The sequence below is a fragment of the Coenobita brevimanus genome, chromosome 68, assembly GCF_032717465.1.
Source record: "Coenobita brevimanus isolate Jiangsu-jjx chromosome 68, ASM3271746v2, whole genome shotgun sequence".
Taxonomy (NCBI): Eukaryota; Metazoa; Arthropoda; class Malacostraca; order Decapoda; family Coenobitidae; genus Coenobita; species Coenobita brevimanus.
In genome coordinates this window covers 37,604,161-37,618,382 of record NC_137021.1, presented here as the reverse complement: position 1 = coordinate 37,618,382, position 14,222 = coordinate 37,604,161, and the positions used below count along the sequence as shown (strand labels likewise).

Sequence of the window (14,222 nt, the reverse complement as noted above, 5' to 3'; positions counted from 1 at the left end):
ACACCTCCAGTTCTCCTTCGCACTTCATCATTTCGCACTCAATCCATACGCGTCACTCCACACATACTCCTCAGACACCTCATCTCCATTACATTCAAACTTTTCCTCTCTGCTACACCCATATTTCATGTTTCAGCCCCATATAACGCAGTCGGTACCACAACACCCTCATACAACCTTCTCTTTACATCCATTCTAAGCGAACGACATCTAAACACTTTTTTCATTCCTCCCAGCACCTTTCCTACTTCATTTATTCTAAACTTCACTTCTGCATCTATTCTTCCATCCACAGCAACATGTGACCCTAGATATTTAAAACACTACCTCCTCAAGCAAGTCGCCATTCAAAGCTATATTTATCCCCCTACCATCTACCAACCTCGTACACTTCATCACTTTACTCTTATTCTCATTTACTTTCAATTTCCTCCTTTCACACACCCTTCCAAACTCCTCTACCAACTGTCTCAATCTCTCCTCTGAATCAGCCACCAGTGCAGTATCATCTGCAAACACCAGCGGCTTCAGATTCCACTCTCCAGCATCAACATTCACCAGACTCAGACCTCCACCTAAAACTCTTGCATTCACCTCCCTTACAACACCATCCATGTAAATATTAAACAACCAAGGCAACATCACACATCGCTGTCGCAGCCCCACTCTCACAGGAAACCAGTCACTCACAGCATTTCCCACTTTTACACACGCTCTACTATTTACATAAACACTTTTCACCCCTTTTAATAACCTACCATCAAGTCCATACAATCTTAAAACGGTCCACAAAGCCTCCCTATCAATTCTATCATATGCTTTCTCTAAATCCATGAATGCCCAAAACATATCCTTGCCTTTCGCTAAATACTTTTCACACACTTGTCTCACAGCAAACACCTGATCCACGCATCCCCTCCCTCTCCTAAAGCCACACTGCTCTTCACCAATCACTCCCTCTGTACCCTCTCTAACTCTCATAATTAACACTCTACCATACACCTTACCTACAACACTCAACAGACTTATACCCCTAAAGCTAGTACATTCATACTTATCACCCTTGCCTTTATACAACGGGACCACACAAGCACTTGCCCAGTCAATTGGCACCATACCTTTCACAAAGCACACATTCAACAATCTTACTAACCAGTCAACAATGGTCACTCCACCACTATTCAGGCATTCCACAGCACACCCATCCATACCTGCAGCTTTCCCTGTTTTCATCTCCTTTACTGCCTTCTCCACTTCCTCCTTCGTGATCAAAGAATCATTCAACTCTCCCAACACAGTTATTCCTTGCACCCTTCCATCGCCACAGACTTAGCCACCCTTTCCTCCTCTACATTTAACAATCTTTCAAAATACTCTGCCCATCTCTTCCTTACTGCATCCATCTCAATTAACATCCTTCCATCCTTTGCTTTTACTCGTTCTTCCTTCCCAGACTCTCCCTTTCGCACCCTTTTCACCTCCTTCCAAAACATTTTCTTATTCTGTTGAAAATTCTCTGTAAGCCGCCTACCCCAGCTCTCATCTGCTGCCACTTTAGCATCACGTACAGCCCTTCTCGCCCTATTCCTCTTTTCCTTATACCTTTCATATGACATCTCATCCTTCCTCTGCAGCCACACTTTATATGCACGTCTCTTCTCAGCCACAGCCATACTTACTTCCTCGCACCACCATTCACTTCCTTTTCTTACACCACCACCCACACGTCTCACACCACACACCTCTTCTGCAAGCCCCACCACAGCACTCTTAAACAACTGCCATTCCTCCTCCACACTGCCATTTTCCTTATCTTTCAGTGCATTCCACTCATCTTTCAATTTCTCCTGATACTCTATCTTTTCCTCTCTTTTATCCAACTCACTCACTTTCAAAACCTCCCTGCCACACCTAACCCTCCTAGCTGTCACCCATCTCTTACCTACTCTTAACTTTCCCTCCACCAGGTAGTGGTCAGACATACCTCCACCCTCCCCTCTCAGAACTCTCACATCCAACAATCTTCCTATTACATTCCTAGACACAACCACATAGTCCATCAAAGCTCTATCAACAACCCTTCCACCCTCCTGTCTCACCCATGTACAGTCGCCAAACTTTCCACCTGGGCCATCTAGCCGCGAGAGGTGGGCAACGGGTGCTGGCAACAGTGTATGTTTGTTCGTGTGTACATGCTCGACGAAAGTTCGGATCATCAACTCTCTTCGTCCGTAGTGAACCTCAGTCAGAGTCAGAGTTCATCCCATAGATGGCTGGGTACGGAGTTGGCTGGGGAGAAAAATGTCTCAGGAGTAAGGCGGCTCTCCCATCGGCTCAGCCAGTTGCATGAAACTGGTCGCACGGGAAACTGTTGTGTGCCACAGGTGGCGCAGACCAAGGCCAATTAAATAAGCCTATATTAATTTTATAAGGAGGTACTATATATACTGTATATTATGGTATAAATATATATACCTTTATATATAGTACAATAACATATACTATGCTTATTTGGCCTTAGTCCGCGCAACCTGTGACACGCAACAATTCCATGCAACCAGTTTCCTGCAACTGGTGGAGCCGGTGGGAGAGCTGCTTAAGATGGAAGCTTGGCATGGTGAATGCCAGGGTAGGCGCCGGACCGGGGGGGGCGGGGGGGGTTACGTTATTCATACCGCCCAGTGATAATACTTGCCGAACTAATTTTTGAGATCCATTAGCATTCTACTAAATATTTGCATTCTTATCAATACTAAACATTTTATTTTCTATAACATGTTAATGCACTAAATACTTGAATCGCTCCAAGCCTCTCTCTCTCTCTCTCTCTCTCTCCTTATATCAGTAATTCCATATCATAGGGTTATCGCTTGATACCATTATCAGTACAGGTTGAAGAGGAATGCATTTACATAACATCGCGTCCAGTTACAAGTAAGATTACCTGTCATTCACATTATGAATGACACTGACCAATAAACATTAGGATGATGTTCAGACACTGTTAACGGTTGCTTACATCCTCGTTGGTAGTACTTCAAGTAAGTGTTTTTATGTGTTCTGTGGTGCACCACGAAGAGGTAGGAGGCTAAAATACTGTCACCTCAACAGGCAAAGAGTTTATGCATACTCTTGTCGAAGAGGCTATAACATCAGCTATGATAATGACTTACCGTATCATATTTCATATGACTATGGTCATTACAGCACATCTTTGTAGTCCATTCATCTAACGAATGATTGAATTACACATTAGAAGGAAAATTGATTGTGAGTGGTGCCGCTTATGTGTGAAGTCACACATTTACACGCTCATCGATTATGCACCGAACATTATCTCACATTACAGCAAGATGAAGACACCACCTCTCCATCACAGTATGCAAAAGCTTCCAGTCATTTTAAGCACAATTGCTATTGATTCATGAATTGTTGGGACATTTATATTACTATTGCCTGTGATATTACTTATGTGATTGGTAAATGCAACATAAAGAACATGAAATTATCATTACAGGCTGTAACACTGATTTTATTTTTTTAAATCCCACGAACCTAGACGCTTTAGCGCCCGTCGACTCATGACTAACTGACTCAAGGCAGCCTTAACGAACGAGTTTCAGCCTCCGACGTCAACAGTTCCTTATTTCTCCTACTTAACTTAAATTAATATCCACTCAATGAGTAATCCTGTAACGATTAATGACCTCACTTATCTAATCATGTCTCAGATCAAGAATGGTATTTCAATAGGTTTAATCGTGACCGGCCCAGGACTGGCCAAATGCGAACAGACACCGGTATCTATTTTTCTCGCGTAAGGGCCGGTCACACGACGGTTCTTCCCCCCAATATTCAGTAGCCAATTTTTAGCCATGGGTTGTCATGTAATAATGAAAAAGAATATGATTATAATTATGTAATATATGTAAAGATGCGGTCTTTTAGGTTATTTTCCTTATTGTTTTCAGTATTCGCATTATCCAGTACTTTCAAGAAGTTCCTTTGAAATTCTATCGGCTAAAATTGTAGACTGAATATTGGGATGAACTCTGACTGAGGTTCAGTACGGAAGACGAGAGCTGATGATCCGAACTTTCGTCGAGCATGTACACACGAACAAACATTACACTGTTGCCAGCACCCTTTACCCACCTCTCGCGGCTAGGTGGCCCAGGCGGAAAGTTTGGCGACTGTACATATACTTATAAATATCTTTCTTCTCAAACAGCGTATTTCCAATCACCATCTCTCGCTCAACACACATCGCTATCATTCGTTCCCCATTTTCATTTCTTCCAGGCATACCATGCATACCAACTACACCTTCAACTGCTACATTTCCCACTCTAGCATTCAGATCTCCCATCACTACCACATTCACTTTCGCTCCGAAACTCTGCAGACACTCATCAACATCATTCCAGAAAGACTCCCTCTCTTCTTCATCCCTTTCACTACCAGGCCCATATGCACTCACAAACACCCACGACTCATGTTCAAATTTCGCTTTCACCCACAGCAGTCTCGATGACACCTCCTTCCATTCAATCACACACTGCTGTACTTCCGGACTCACTAACAAGGCCACACCTTCTCTTGCCCTTCCTCTGTCAACACCTGACAATCTTCCATTCACACTTCCAAACATAGACTCACCCTTCCCTTTCATCTTCGTTTCACTCAAAGCTAACGCATCCAACTTTCTTCTCACAAACATTCTTCCAATCTCCTCCCTTTTAGCCTCAATTGTACTACATCCACGCACATTCATAGACCCAATCTTCAGGGTATGGGGATTCTCCATCCCCCATCCCTTTCTCTGGCCTGTCTCTTTTTAGGAACTAAAAAACAGAGGAGGGGGTCCCTAGTCCCCTCACCCCGCCCGTTTTAGTCGCCTTTTACGACACGCAGGGAATACGGTGGCAGTCTTCCTAACACAACCTGGCCGCAGAGTAGTAGTACCACCCCATAGTGCGGCCAGATTGTGTCTATAGATGACAGACTTTCTTTCTGTCATCTATAGATATCGAAGGGGATGTATGTAAAACTCTCTAAACAGCTCTAACAGGTGAGCATTTTGTGGTGGATTTTGATGTGTAAAGTCATAAGAAAAAGTATCGTTACCCCAGGAATGTTCGATGTTAAATGAACGTTAGCTGGGCTATGTGGGCGGGTCCTTCCTGTTCGCCCCTCCCCTATCTAGTGCTGCCATATCACAAGCCCATTACAAGAGTTGGAGTAATAAGCAAGAATGATCCATATGGCGGTGAAATATATAGGACGTGTTTGCGTTACCCTGAGCACCCTGCCGGGTATTAATAATGAAACTTGGCACGTTTATTTTCCTACTATTCAACACTTATTATCTATAGAATACAACAAATAAATTATTTTGGAGGGTATTAAATATATAGGCACTGACTTTTTTTTTTTAAATAATAGTCTAGCTGGGGTGCACGAATTCATTTGTTTGCTTTAGATGGGTGGTTAAATGCTTCAGATGGATGCTTCAGACGTCTAGAGGCTATTTCTGAAGCAGGGGGTGGGTATACAAAATATTTAAGCAATGAGACTGAACATGTAATATTATTTTCCTTCTACTCAACATTTATTACATGTAGAAAGCAATACATATCATTACGCACTAAAATTTACTAACTTGGCTTGAATCGGCTGAAGTACTATCATAAGTCTGGCATGGGTGCACATACTCATTGCTCGTCTGCATGTGTGTTGTCAACTTCAGACCATTCAGTTAAAATTTAATTTAATGAATTCGGTGCCGGAAAATAAAGCTTATAGTTTCTATGCACAGAGGCCAAATGATCTAATTAGCTTTTTTTTACCTCTAGCACAAATTCTAATATCTGTGTCTCACATAACCGACATTAACGGTTTCAGATACAAACTTTCCTGTCCCGTCATTCCACAACACTTCGTCGTTGTGTCATAGTGCATAGCTCTGAAGAGTAACGACAGTTTTTCTTTTGACTCTCTCTCTCTCTCTCTCTCTCTATCTATCTATCTATCTATATATATATATATATATATATATATATATGAAAGAAAGTTCAGCACTTAAAGGCAAGAAAAAAAATGGGATATTTAGGTGGGCAAAGTATACAATCGATTCCACTTTACAAAGAAAACATTCAAGCAAAAATTGATTTTTTTTTTTTTTTTTAATCAATGCAAAGTCGTGCCTCACTATCCCTGCATTCTGTAAATCTAACTGATCTGAGTACGTGAAGGGTATGGTGAAGCATGGAAAAAATAAACAATATGGTACAAAAAGAAAAAATATTTTTGAGCTATACAACAAGCACAATCAGTTTACTACATGTGTGATTTTTTTGGTCAAGTCGTAGAGGGCTCTTTGGTGCTGCACAGCATGGAAGATCAGCTATCGTTCTTCTTCATTCTTCGTCAGACCACTGTTGTAGTCCATTGCCAGTTTGACTGCCCGCTCAGCAGCATCATTGACCACTTTGAGGTGGGCCATGACATCAGGAATGGGGCAGAGGTCATTGATACTTGTCGGAGTATCCAGCTTCAACCACTGGAAGAGGTTTTTCGGCTTCTGGGTGACAAACTTAGAAATTCTCAGATCTGATGCCTTATCAATCATCTTCATGTTCAAACGGCGCAGACCCTTCTTCCTCGGCAGTACTGTGGTAATATTTTTCAGCATTTCCTGCTTTTCCCCAGCAGAGACTTTATCAGAATACATGGCTAGTGGAGCCAGGTCTTTACTGAGGTAACGGAGGTGGTTTCTGACTTTGTCTAGTGCTTTCTTTGTTACAAGGGGATCCACCTCTTTGATTTCTTCAATCTGCTTCAGGAGACTGAGGTCACTGATTGGAGCGTCGACAGCATTTGGGGCTTCAGACCAATGCATCACAGAGATGGTGACGAGGAAGACACAGATACGTTTGACGGCCTCCTTTTGATGTCATGTGAAGGGGAAGGAGGCTGCATCCTTCAGTTGATTTCTGAAAAAGAAGATCTTGAGGCAGTAAAGGCCTTTGGCCATCCAACGTGCTCTGTGATAGGCACCTGGACGGTGAAAGGTCATCCGTGCTGGATTCATGCTGAGGAAAGCTAAAGGCAGCTGGAGGAGCTCAAGGTAGTCATCACAGGGTTGCGTACGATCGATGTGGTTGAGTATGGAGTGTTCAGTGTCCTTGGCTCTGTTTGCAATCCACAACTGAGATTTTTCATCTAGGTCATCATTGTAGGGATCGAAGGAATCTGTCAATTTTCCTCCAGAACTCTTTGAATCGACTGAAGAGAGGAATTTCAGGACCAGAAGAAGAGAAAAAGAGGTCAAAGACCCCTGCCACTATGAGTTCACACATTAGGTGCCTGCATGCCAAGAACAATAGCAGGACTTGGAGACCTCTTTCAATGACAAAGCAAGCTCCACTGTGAACCCCGGTGTTAGATTCTTTAGTATGGAAACAGAGCCCTGCAGTCCAGGGCTTCACTTCCTGCCATTCATCTAGAGCCTTAGCACTGTCACTCCCATTGCTTAGCCCATTCCAGCAGGGATCTTAGGAATTGCCAGGATCTTCTCTGTACCAGTCCCTCTATGACAATTGCCAGGCAATCACTGCGGCCACTACCATCGATGTTGGGCATGAGATTTCCATCAAAATGGAGAGTCAAGGGTGTTTGTGGCTGGAATTCTTTTTCGATATTTCAAGTGATCTCAGTCCTTGATTCCTTCCGAACAGAGTGGAGAGATCCGACAGACAATGTGAGTTCCCCCACGTCAAGCCCTGCTGCGATCAAGGCGGGAGGTACCACTTGCATTGCAATTTGCATTGAAATGAGGCATGGGTTTGAGAAGGCCAAAGAAAAATTGCAAAGTATGGTGTAATTCCCACCAGTAGTGGAACGGAATAAGAACTTTGCCCTTCAAGTTCCTGAAGATCGATTTCTCTGAACACCCTAAGTAATATATATATATATATATATATATATATATATATATATATATATATATATATATACCCCCTGGGAGTAGGGGGGTTTTCAAGAATATTCCCCCATTATCCCTGCTTGTCATATGAGGCGCCTAAAAGGGTTTGCGGAGAGTTAGTGCCCCTTCCCGGAAAACAGCTAACTAAAAAGACGAACAAGAAGCCTCGGACAAGGACTGACCAAAAAATGACGACCAAAGACCGGACAATGGACATGGTACGGATCGCAACATGGAATGTTAGGGGTGCAAATGATGAGGTGAAAGAGAGAGAGATTGTCCAGGTGCTTGAGGGTGCGAAAGTGGATGTATGTGGAGTAACTGAAACTAAATGGCAAGAGAGAGTGTGAGAGCATGGGAGTATGGATGGGTTATATGTGCAGGAGAAGATGAGAATGAGAGGGCAAAAGAAGGAGTGTGTATTGTTGTGAGTAAAAGATGGAAGAACATAAGAGAGTATGGATCAGTTGGGTCAAGGATTGTGTGTGTAGGATTGAAAGTTGAAATACAAATGTGGGCAATTGTGTGCGTGTACGTGCCAACGCACGTGCAAGTAGCGTGAGAGAAGAGTTCTGGACAAATGTGGAAGTGTGCATGGAAAAGTTTGGAAGAAATGAGAAAGTGTTTTTGAATGATATGAATGGTAAAGTAGGGAATGTGAAGGTGGATGGAATAGTTGGTGAGTGGGGTGCCTGCTGAGATAGATGAGAATGGCAGTGCATTAATGGACATTTGTGCCTGGAGGGGGTTGGTGTTAGCCAATACCCTCTTCAGGCACAAACTGATCCACAGGTATACATGGCGAGTGATGAGAAGGGTGGGTGGTGAACTGAATGAAAGGAAGGCAATGACTGATTATGTGTGTGTGGATGAAAGGATGCGAAGATGTGTAATGGATGCAAGAGCTTATAGAGGCTGGGGGAGTGGGCTTTCTGACCACTACTTGGTGGTGGCCAGAATCAAGATCAAGTAAGATGGAGAAATAGAAGAAGGGAAGGACGGGAGGAAGTAGTAGTTGCAAGGAGAGTGGAAAGGTTACAAGAGGATGAGAAAAAGGTAGAATATAAGAGAGAAATGAAGGAACGATTGGGTAAATATGAATTGGAGCAGATGGGGGATGTGGAAGGTGTGTGCAGGATATTCACAGAAAAAATATGTACAGCATGTGATGTGGTGTGTGGGGTCAAAAGAACACGGAGGGGGGTGCAAGGAACAGCGTGGTGGAATGAAGAGATGAGACAGGCTGTGGGACAAAAGAAGAAAGCATACAGTGAATGGATGAGAAATAGGGGCGTGGAAGAAGTTGAGAGGCAGAAGAGAGAGTTATATGTAGAAAGGAAGAAAGAGGTGAAAAGATTAGTAAGAGAGAGTAAGAAGAGAGTGGATGAGGAATTTGGAAGGAATTTGAGTGTAAAGTGGAAGGAGGTGAAGAGTGTAAGACAGGGTGGCAGTGAAGAAAGCAGGGGAGTGAAAGATAAAAATGATAGATTACTAGTGGAGAAGGGATGGTGAACTGAGTGAATTTTTCTCTTTGAAAGTTGGGTTGAAACAGGGATGCGTCATGTCTCCATGGTTGTTGAATCTGTACATGGATGGGGTAATAGAAGAGGTACAAGGTAGGAGAATGGATGTTGGAGTGATCCTCGTGAGAGAGGGCAGTGTTTGGAAACTCCCTGTACTGTTGTTTGCAGATGCTGCTGTGTTGTTGAGTGAAGATGAAGGGGAGCTAGAAGGCTTGGTGGATGAGTTTGGGAGAGTGTGTAAAAAACGGAACCTAAAGGTGAATGTAGGGAAGAGTAAAGTGATGGTCTTTGAGAGATGTGAAGTCAGTGAATGTACAGTGAGGTTGGATGGTGAGGAAATGGAAAATGTGAGTACGTTTAAGTACTTGGGTAGTGTGATGAGTAAGGCTGGAAGTTTGGAGGGTGAAGTGCTTGAAAGGGTACAACAAGGAAGAAAGGTTGCTGGTTCCTTGAAGGCAGCGATAAGAAACAGGGAAGTGTGCATGGAAGTCAAAAAGTTACTAAATGACAGTATTGTGATACCAACTCTAACATATGGAAGTGAAGCTTGGACTTTGTTGGAAGGACACAAGTCAAGAGTGAGAGCAGTGGAAATGAGTTATTTAAAGGGGAGCCTGGGGAGTCACATGGAGAGACAGACTGATAAATGAGTATATAAAGGAGCATTGTGGTGTGGATGTGGATGCGATAGGAAGCGTTAGGAGAAACACACTGAGGTGGTTTGGGAATTTGGAGACGATGGAATGTGAGAGACTGACGAGGAGAGTGTATGTGAGTGAGGTGGATGGGAGGAGATGGAGGCGGAGACCGAGGATAAGATGGAGGGATGAAGTGGAGAGGTATATGAGAGAGGGGGGTGAGTTGGGAGCAGGGCAATGAAATGGCGGGGGACAGGGCAACATGGAGGCGATTTGTGTGTGGCCACCCAGTACGGGATTGAGTCATCTGGCAATATATATATATATATATATATATATATATATATATATGTAATTCATAGAGGAATGCAAAGTTGAAAGCTATGGCACAATCTCCTTTACTGATTTTCTTATGTACTTTCTTTTTTTCTCTCTGGTGTACAATTCTTCGGTTGTCTTCTTGAAGTTTCTTTAGGAGTTCCCCAACGGGCAGCGATTTTGGAAATATCTCGTTCTATCTTCAGGCTGGATCTAATGGGTCTGTTGTTTTGTTGTTGTTTAAAGATATCCTCCACCTTTAGTGAAGGCCAGGCCATACATTAGCCTGGTCAGTGAGGGTGAGCTGATTAATGTTGATCCCAGGAGAACTTCTTTGTGAGGCTGTTGAAAAGCTCTAATTTCCTTGACATGCGGAGTTGGGAATGCCGAGTCCACTCTGTTCTTCAGTGCCTCACTGACGATTTTGTCAACTTTATCCTCAATAAGTTTTTTGACGTCGATGCTGGAAGGTTGTGTGGCGGGCTCATCGTGACCAGGTGGTGAGATTGGGGTGTTGGTCTGGGTGGTGTGCAGGTGTGAGGCCATGCATTTTCTTGGTTGCCTCTCAGATGTTGGTAGAGAAGCACGGGGCTCTGTGTTGGTCTGGTCATCTGGCCGGTCACCAGCAGGAGGTGGTGGTGAAGGAGGAGGGTCCTCTTGGTCCTGGTCAATATCCATAGGTGGTGGAGCTGGGCCAGCCTCAGGCAGAGAGGGAGAGGTAGGAGACATAGCAGGTGGTGTGAGGTCCACCAAACTCCCAGAAGCAGATGTAGGAACCGAGGAGGAAGGGCGCCTCAAAATCCAGACGGACAGAAGGGACAGGAGAAGCAGCCCGTTCCCCTTTGGCTGCTGACAGTGGAGGGTGGACCTCAATGGTGGTTGTGCCATGTTCTATTTCCATGTCCAAAGATGGTGCCGGGTCAGTGATCTTAGTGCATGTCGCCCTGTTGAGGGGAACATCCAGCTGCAGCCTTATCTGCAGTGTACTGCGAGGTTGTGATGGCTGTGGCTGCCAGGCCTGACACCCTGATGAGAGGCGGAACAGCATCGTGGGCAAAGCTCCGAGGGATGGCAAGGTATGTGGCCCATTCTCCTAAAAGATTTGAGAGACAAGAATACACAAAACCGTCTTGTCACATCCACAAAAGCTTGCCATAGTGATGCATATTGCGACAATGGTGTTAGTCTCTCCAGAGCACCCAAGACCTGTAGGCTGGCGTCTCCAGGCCGTGGGGCGTCGACGTGCATAGGTCTAGCCCTGCACAGCAACACCACCCGGGACAGTAACATCCCTAGCCTCTGGACCCTTCGAAGACTGAAAGAGATGAAACTCCATTGTCTCACCCTCACCTAGAGAGCACTGGAGGTGCTGTGGATTCGGGCCAATGATCCCAAGGCAGTGTACAAAAACATCAGCACCAATGTCCTGGTGCTTGATAAAACCATATTCAACCTTCACGTTGAACCAATTCATGGTCCCCACGATCTTCTTGGCTCTCAGCAGCTCCAGTCTGCTACTAGATGTCCCCCTCCCCCCAACGGGTTGAAGGAAGAGCAGAGGTGGTGGTAGTCACTCGTCAGTCAGGCATAGTGTTGCCTGGTCTGGTCAAGTGCTGGACTGGGAGTGTCGCAATGGTTCTGTCATTGTGTTGTTGTTGAGATCTTCCCCCCTTGGGAGGACTGGGCCAGATAAGGGCCCACCAAGGGATGAGTCTTCATCTTAAAGAGTGAACTAGTGTGAATTAGTTCGATGCATTAACCTAGCCATGATGAAAGCAATCGCAGCTATGTCTTCAGGGTGGGTCTGGCAGGTGGCAAGGAGACAGTCTCGATGCTCTGAGTGGATGATCCTGGCGTGTAGGCGGTACGTGGCGTTGGCGATGTCGGCGAAGTTTTCCTCAACGTAGTGTTTTTGTTGGACGAGCAGCTCGTCGGTGTTCAGGGACTTGAGGTAGGCACGAGTCTCGGCTGTCAGGGGAAGAAGCTGCGCAAGGACACTCTGAGAATCTGAGGAGGGAGTAGAGGCAGGGGATGGAGTCACAGTTTGGTCGGTCTCCATCGTGACAGGTGGTGGTCGTTTTGGTTTCTTCCCCTTCTTCTTTTTCTTTGGTGCAGACGGGAGGTCATCACTGGCAGTTGATAGGTCGTCAGCAGTAGGTGCTGGTGGCTGAGAGGGAGGGACTGCTGGATCCTGTAGGATGGAAGAAATGGGAGAAGGGGCCCTCTCCTCCTCAGCTGCTGACAGCAGGTGGTGAGTAGTCTGGCTGTGTGTGGTATCCATGGGTGGGTTAGGCGTGGTGGTGGAGGAGGCAATCACTTTGTTGAGTGGAGCGTCGAGCTGCAGCCTTTTTCACAGTATTCCGTGGGGATGAGAAGGCTGCAGTGTAGGGCCATGACACTGCTGACGAGGGGCTGACTGTGCACCGCAGGTGAAGCTCTGTGGGATAACAAGGCACAGCCACCCACTCTTCTCAAATATCTAGGGGAAAAGAACGAGCACTGAGGCCTTGTCTCCACAGAATGCCCTCGCCATCACGATACACATGGTGACAATCGTTTCCACTCCACCAGTACATCGGGGATCCACAGGCTGGTGCCCCCAGGCCTTAGGGCACTGCTGCACTTAAGCAGAGCCTTGCACAGCCTCACCCCCTGGTCCAGTGACGTCCCTAGTCTCGGGACCCTTCGATATCTGGTGGGGACGGAATTCAACTGTCTCGCCCTCGCCTAATGAGCGCCAGAGGCGCCGTGAAGTGGGAGAAATGATCCCCAGATGGTGTACCAATACATTGGCACCAGTGTCCTGGCACCTGATGAATCCACATCCCGCCTTCACCCTGTACCATTTCATGGTTCCTGTGATAGTCTGCATTCGTGGCGACACCTCTGTGCCTATTGTGGCCCCCCTCGACGGGTTGAAGGCCGAGGTAGCTGGAGAAGGCATGGCTGTAGAGATGTTGCCACCACCGCTGCTGGACAGAAACTGAATGATGGTTCTGTCATAGGTGGCTGCTTACATACAATTCAGGTGAATCAGGTGGAGAAAGGTGGGCGGAGCTAATCAGCTAAGCTGATTGCTTATTGGCCACTTTGTTGGCTTGGCCAATGTGGCATTTTCATGATGGTAGGATGTGGAAATCAATGACGGCTGTTGACGGAGATGTGCAAGGATGGCAAGAATTAAAATTAAACATCCTCACTCCCGACTGAAGACGACAAAAACTAAGCTACTAGAAATCCTGTAAAACCACTAAGTCTATGCCACTAGAATAATCACAATAGAAAATGGGTATATAGTTCTTACTTTCAACAATGAGACATCGAGAAGATCTTCAAGGACGAATGTTACATTGCACTAAGCGGGCATGATTTCAACCCAATGATGCTTCCAGAAATACAAGCCCCCCCCCCCCAAAAAAAAAAAACAATATTACTCTTCGGAACTGATGACTATGTTTACCAAAGTGAAGAGCAAAACACTGCAGATGAAATAATGATAAAAAATGCATGGGCTGAACACAAAGTAGGGAAAATAATAAAAATTCCAAAAGGTAACATCTTGAAGGTGTTATTTAAACAGACGATATGTGCAGTGAACGCCGTGGACAATGGCATAATAATGTGTTACCACAGAATCCCTTCATACTAAATAAAGAGAGAGACCTATACACAATTAACAACTTGTATGAGGTGCTACAAACTAGATTACCCGATCTCTAAATGCATTAAAACTAAAGAATACAGAGTTTGTTCTGA

The 14,222-nt window shown here is 45.1% G+C and overlaps 1 pseudogene; it reads right to left on the bottom strand.

Moving 5' to 3' along the window:
• Nucleotides 1–13,089: 13,089 nt before the first annotated feature.
• LOC145405884 (Y-box-binding protein 1 pseudogene) lies at nucleotides 13,090–13,410 on the bottom strand (annotated as a pseudogene).
• Between the last annotated feature and the right edge of the window lie 812 nt (nucleotides 13,411–14,222).